Genomic DNA, 7,319 nt, shown 5'->3' with positions numbered 1-7,319 from the left:
CACAAACCATGAGATCATGACTTGAGCCAAAATTGAGTTGGATGCTTAACCAACTGACAAACTAGGCACCCCAATAGTATGATGTTTTTAATTTCAAATTCCACTTGTTCATTGTTAGTATATAGGAAAGCAATTGACTTTTGTACATTAGCCTTTTATTCTGCAACCTTGCTAAAATAGTTTATTAGTTTTAAAATGTTTTTGTTGATTCCTTCAGATTTTCTACATAGACAATCACATCATCTGCAAACAAAGTCAGTTTTATATCTTCCTTCTCAATCTGTATACCTTTTATTAACTTTTCTTGCCTTATTGCATTAGCAAGGACTTCCAGTATGACGTTGAAAAGGAGTGGTGAGAGGGGATAGCCTTGCCTTGTTCCTGATCTTAGTGGAAAAGCTTCAAATGTCTTAGATTTAAGTAAAAAGTTAGCTGTAGGATTTTTGTAGATAACTTTTATCCAGTCAAGAAAGTTCTTTGTAGTTTTCTGAGAGTTTTTATCAAGAATAGTAATTGGAGGGGTGCCTGGGTTGCTCGAGCAGTTAAGCATCTGACTCTTGATTTTGTCTCAGGGCATGGTCTCATATTTGTAAGATTGAGCCCTGAGTTGGGCTCCGTGCTGAGCATTGAGCCTGCTTGGGATTATCTCTCTCCCTTTCTCTCTGCCCCTCTCCCTCTCATGCTTTGCACTTGCTCGCTCTCTCTCTCTCAAAACAAATAAATAAACATTAAAAAAGAATTTAAAAAACAATCATTGGAAAATAAGTCAGTCAGAGAAAGACAAACACCATTTGATTTCACTCATGTGGAATTTAAGAAACAAGACAGATGAACATAGAGGAAAATTTTTTTAATTTAAAAAAAAGAGAGAGAGGCAAACCATAAAGAGACTCTTAACTATAAGAACAAACTGAGGGTTGCCAGAGGAGAGGTGGGCAGAGGGATAGGTTAAATGGGTGATGGGTATTAAGGAGAGCACTTGTGATAAGTACTGGGTGTTATATGTAAGTGATGAATCACTAAATTCTACTCCTAAAACTAATATTACACTATATGTTAACTAACTGGAATTTAAATAAAAACTTGAAACAAACAAACAAAAGTTAATACAAAGTGGCAAACTAGGCATTAAGATAGGGTGGTACAGGGGTGCCGGGGCAGCTCAGTTGGTTAAGTGGCCAACTCTTGATTTCTGCTTAGGTCATGATCTCATGGTTCATGAGATCAAGCCCGGCATCGGGCTCTGCACTGAACACTGCAAAGCCTGCTTGGGATTCTCTCTTTCTCTCTTTCTCTCTCTCTCTCTCTGCCCCTAGCCCCACCCCTCTCAAAATAAATAAACTTTTTTAAAAAAAATAGGAGGGGTGCCTGGGTGGCTCAGTTGTTTAAGTGTCTGACTTAACATATCGGGTCAGGATCTCAAAATTTGTGAGTTCGAGCCCCACTTCAGGCTCTGTGCTGTCAGCTCAGAGCCCACTTCAGGTCCTCCGTCTCCCTCTCTCTCTATCTATTGATATGATCATATGGTTTTTCTTTCTTAGTCTGTTGATGTGATGCATTACATTAATTGATTTTCAAATGTGGAACCAGCCTTGCATACCTGGAATGAATCCTACTTGGTCATGGTGCATATAATTCTTATACATTGTTGGATTCGATTTGCAAATTTTTGTTAAAGATATTTGCACGTATGTTCCTGAGAGATCTTGGTCTGTAGTTTTCTTTTCTTGTAATATCTGTATCTGGGTTTGGTATTGGGACGATGCTGGCCTCATAGAATGAGTTAGGAAGTATTCCCTCTGTTTCTATCCTCTGAAAGAAATTGTGGAGAGGAGCGCCTGGGTGGCTCAGTCAGTTAAGCATCCAACTCTTGATTTTGGGTCAGGTCATAATCTAGCGGTTCATGGGATTGAGCCCCACATCAGGCTCTGCTCTGACAGTACGGAGCCTGCTTGAGATTCACTCCCCCTCTCTCTGTCCTGCTCATGCTCTCTCTCTCTCTAAAAATAAATTAAATTAAAAAAAATTGTAGAGAATTGGTACCATTTCTTCCTTAAATGTTTGGTAGTATTCATCAGTGATTGCATCTGGGCCTGATGCTTTCTGTTTTGGAAGGTTATCAATTATTCACTCAATTTCTTTGAAAGATATTGGTCAATTCAGGTCATCTATTTCTTCTCATGTGAATTTTGGCAGATTCTGTCTTTCAAGGAACTGGTCCATTTCATCCAGATTATCAGATTTGTGGGACCCCTGGGTGGCTCAGTTGGTTGAGCAACCGACTTCAGCTCAGGTCATGCTCTCACAGTTTGTGAGTTCGGGCCCTGTGTCCGGCTCTGTACTGACAGCTCAGAGCCTGGAGCCTGCTTCGGATTCTGTGTCTCCTTCTCTCTATACCCCTCCCCTATTCATGCTCTCTCTCTGTCTCAGAAATAAATAAACATAAAAAGATTGTTTCAGATTATCAGATTTGTGAGCACAGAGTTGTGCATAGTATTCCTTTATTATTCTTTTCATTTCCAAGGGATCTGCAGTGATGTTCTCTCTTTCATTTCTGATATCAGTAACTTGTTTCTTCTTTTTTTTCTTAGTTAACCTCACTAGAGGCTTATGATTTTATTGGTATTCTAAAAGTTCCAGCTTTTGGTTTAATTAATTTTTTTCTGTTGCTTTCCTGTTTTCCATTTCACTGATTTCTGTTCTAATTCTTATGTATTTTCTTCTGCTCACCTTGAATTTAATTTGCTCTTCTTTTTCTAGTTTCCTAAGGTAGATACTTAGATGATTGATTTGAGATTTTTCTTCTTCTCTAATATGTATGCATTTAATGGTGTAAATTTCCCTGTAAGCACTACTTCTACTGCATCCATAAATTTTAATGTTACGTTTTAATTTTCACTTAGTTTAAAATGTGTTTAAATTTCTGTTGAGATTTCTTCTTCAACTCATGCATTATTTAGAAGTGTATTGTTTGGGGGCACCTGGATGGCTCAGTCAATTAAGTGTCCAACTCTCGATTTCAGCTCAGGTCACGCATGATCTCACGGTCATGAGATCGAGCCCAGCGTGGGGCTCTGCTCTGGGCATGGAGCCTGCATTCTCCCCACCACCCCACTTGCGTGCACGTTCTCTCTTTCTCTCTCTCTCTCTAAAAAATAAAAAAAATAAAGTAGGTTTCTTACAGGCAACCTATACTTGAGTCTTGTTTTTTGATCCGTTCTGATATTCTATTTTAATTGGTGTATTTTGGGCATTGTCATTCAAAGTGACTATTGATAGACTTGGATTAATAGTTACCACTTCGTTATTGTTTTCTATTAGTTGCCTTTGTTTTTGGTTCCAATTTTTCTCTTCCCATCTTTTCCTGCCTTTTGTTTAATTAAACATTTTATGTTATTCCACTTTCTTTCCTTTTCTCAATTTTTCTTTGTAACAGCTTCACTGAGATATAATTCCTATGCCATACAATTTACCCACCCAGAGTATACAATGCAATATGTTTAGTGTATTCAGAGTTGTGAACCATCACCTCAATTTTAGAACATATCTATTACCCCAAAAAGACAACCCATACCTATTTCCCTTTTCTAACCACCCCCCCATAGTCCCTTGCAACCATGCATTGATTTTCTGTCTCTATGGATTTGCTTTTCTAGATATTCTTATAAATGGAATCATACAGTATACGTTCTTGTTGTGAGTGACTTCTTTCGTTTAGCGTAATGTCTTCAAGCTCCACCCATGTTGTGGCATGTTTCAGTTTTTCACTCTTTTTATGACCACATACTATTCCATCGTAGGGATATATCACATTTTATTTATCCATTAATTGGTTGACAGGTGTTTGAGTTTTTTCCGCTTTTTGGCTCGTATGAATGTGCTATTATGAACACTTGTGTCTAAGTTTTTTGTGTGGACATATGTTTTCACGTCTCTTAAGTAGATACAAAGGAGTAAAATTGTTGAGTCATATAGTAATTCCATGCTTAACCTTTTGAAGAACTGCCAGACTGTTTTCCAAGGTGACTGCACCATTTTACATTTCTACTAGCAGTTTCTATGGGTTCCAATCTCTTCACACACGAAACAATACTTGTTATCATCTGTCTTGTGGAGTGTGGTCATTTTAGTAAGTGTGAGGCGGAATCCCATTGTGGCTCCATTAGTTTTGATATGTAGTATTTTTGTTATCCAGTTTCTTCCATTGACCCTTTGCTTCTTAGAATTATGTTTCCTTCTTTCTAAACCTGTAGGAGTTGTCTGATTTTGTAGTTGTTACTGAATTCTAACAAAACTGTGTTGTAATTAAAGAACATATTCTATATAATTGAAATCCTTTAAAATTTGCTGGCATGTGATTTATTGATCACATATGGTCATATTTTGTCATTCTCTGTATGCATGAAGAATTATCTGCAGCATGGAGTTTAGTGTTCTAGGTACGACAACTAGGTTATGGTAATGTTACTTACATTTTCTGTATCTTAATGGTTTTTGGTCTGGTTTTTCTATTGACTGTGAGAAATGGGTTAAAAATTACCTATCATGATCACAGATTTATCTATTTCTTCTTATAGTTACATCAATTTTTGTTTTACAAAATACAAGGCTGTGTTACAGAATGCATACTGATTTAAAATGATTATATCCTAGTGAATTGAACCTTTATAGCATTATGGGGTGACTGTCTATGTCTGTTGTAATGACTTTGGCCATTTTGTCTGATCCGATGGTACCATAGTTACATCACTTTTCCTTTGGTCAGTGCTTACAAAGTGTATATTTGCCTTTTTTTTTTTTTTTTAACTTTCAACATCCTGTATCCTTTTCTAACTTTTTTTAAAAACCTATTTATTTATTTTGAGGGTGGGCAAGAGATAGAAGGAGAAGGAAGAAAAAAAAAAAAAAAAAAAAAAAGAAGGAGAAGGAAGAGAGGGAAAAGGACAAGAGAGAGAAAGAGAGAGAGAGAGAGAGAGAGAGAGAGAGAGAGAGAGAGAGAGAGAATCCCAAGCAGGCTCCACACTGTCAGTGAGGAGCCCAATGTGGGTCTCAAACTCACAAACCATGAGATCATGACCTGAGCAGAGGTCTAACACTTAACTGACTGAGCCACCCAGGCACCCCTGTATCCTTTTGTTTTAGATATTTATCTTACAAACAGGATATGGATGGTTTTACCAGTCTGGAATTTTTTTTTTTTTTTCTTTAGAAGTTCAGTTACCTTGGAGTTTATTTAAACTAAGAGAAAAAGGGAAAAAGGTCACAATGTTTTCATGCAATACATACTTGGTTCTTTTTTTTTTTAATGTTTATTTATTTCTGAGACAGAGCATGAGCGGGGGAGGGGCAGAGAGAGAGGGAGACACAGAATCCGAAGCAGGCTCCAGGCTCTGAGCTGTCAGCACAGAGCCTGACGCGGGGCTCGAACTCACAAACTGCGAGATCATGGCCTGAGCCGAAGTCGGTATCTCAACCGACTGAGCCACCCAGGCGCCCCCACACTTGGTTCTTTAAATAACAACTGTGACAAATAACAGAAAGAACTCTGGAATGCTGCACTTGTGATCCATACAAAACACCAACATTTTGGATGGTACATAGTTGAAAGAAATGTCTCACACATTTTTTGAAATACCGTAGTGGCCAATACATAGAGGCATGCCTTAGGTGGGCACAGGAATGCAGCTTAGAAAAGAAAACAAAATGTCACACTGGAACTACTCCATTTCCTCAAAATCACCGAACAGGAAGAGCAACATTGAACTTCCATACCAATTTTACACAACTTCTCTGTAGTACCTTGACTTCAATCCAAGAGCAAAGGTTAATACTCTCCTCCTCTAGTTTTGGAAACAACTGCATGGTAAACTTAGATGACTTTCCCCCCTGGATTTTCCCTGGGAGTGGCCTTTTTAATTTTTTTTTATTTAAAAGAGGGCAGGTTGGGCACTTTTATACTGATGTCACCAATGTTAATATTTCTTGGGATCTCAAGAAGATTCATATTCTTTACAGCTGATACAGCACAGGCTGGAGCTCCCACTAAGCCAGCCTCAGATTTCTCCAGTTTACGCGTCAATTTGTGTCACAATCTCATTCATGTTGACCTCCAACACCATTCCCCCCATCACCATTTCTGCAAGAATATCGTGAACCTTGTCCACATGGAAAATTAAATCCGGTTCAGACATCTTCAAAACACTTGTCTAACGTTTCCACAAATACTTGAATTAGATCTAAAATGCCAACTTCACTTTCTGAAGAATCCACACAGAAGACAAAATATAATGTTGCATCGTGTCTATCGATCAGTTTGCTGTCAGATCCTCCAATTAACAATCCTCCTTCTGGGAAATTACAAACATCTTCATCTCTCTTAGATACCAAATGGAATGTCTCCCTGATGATTTGCTGTTGTGTATCTTCACTGTAGGGGCTGGTAGAACTTGGAGAGCCGCGGCTTCCCGTGGTTGTTGAAGATGAGGGTCGCCTTGATCATGGCTGAGCCGGGCCCACTGGGTGGGCGCTGGGGGCCAGGGCGGGGACGGGCGCGCAAGCCTCGCCTCGGGATCTCACTGGCGTTCCCCACCCGCCCCTCCCGCACGCTTGCTGGAAAAATTTTAACTGAAAGATTTAGTCCATTTATATTACAATTTCTGATAAACTTAGATTTAAGTCTCCCACCTTACTCTGAACTTTATCTTTATTCTCTGTTCCTCTTTTTCTTTTTTTCATCTTTTAGATTTTCTTACTTTTTAATTTTTTGCATCAAAACACTCTACACTTTTATCTACTACCTGACAAAATATTTTTCTTTCTTTCTTTTTTTTAATAAATTCTGTGCCCAACGTGGGGTTGAACTCACAACCCGGAGGTCAAGAGTCACATGCGCCTCTGGCTAAGCCAGCCAGGTGCACCTAGCAAGATCTTTTTAAACAATCTCCTTTGAAAATTCATGTGTTGAGTTGGAGCTTCAAAGTCGTCTTGTTTACCATTTGCCTAGTTTACAAAATGAAATGATTATTTTTATCATTGCATGTTTTGCCACTATCAATTTGAAAGTTAGTAACTCCTTTTCTTTGTAAATGTTTATTTTTGAGAGAGAGAGAGATAGAGAGAGAGCGCACGCGTGAGCGGGGGAGAGGTAGAGAGAAAGGGATCTGAAGCAGGCTCTGCACTGACAGCAGAGAGACCAATACGGGGTTTGAATTCACCAACTGTGAGATCGTGATCTGCGCCGAAGTCGGACACTCAATCGACTGAGCCATCCAGGCGCCCCTATTAACTCTTTTTCTGTTTATTTAGTGGTTTCTCTAGAA

General features: G+C 38.8%; 1 pseudogene; it reads right to left on the bottom strand.

Moving 5' to 3' along the window:
• Positions 1 to 5,858: 5,858 nt before the first annotated feature.
• On the bottom strand, positions 5,859 to 6,499 carry LOC102956495 (annotated as a pseudogene).
• Between the last annotated feature and the right edge of the window lie 820 nt (positions 6,500 to 7,319).

This window comes from Panthera tigris, chromosome A2, assembly GCF_018350195.1.
Source record: "Panthera tigris isolate Pti1 chromosome A2, P.tigris_Pti1_mat1.1, whole genome shotgun sequence".
NCBI classification, from domain to species: domain Eukaryota; kingdom Metazoa; phylum Chordata; class Mammalia; order Carnivora; family Felidae; genus Panthera; species Panthera tigris.
The sequence above is the reverse complement of the archived record's forward strand: the minus strand, read 5'-3'. Positions and strand labels throughout refer to the sequence as shown.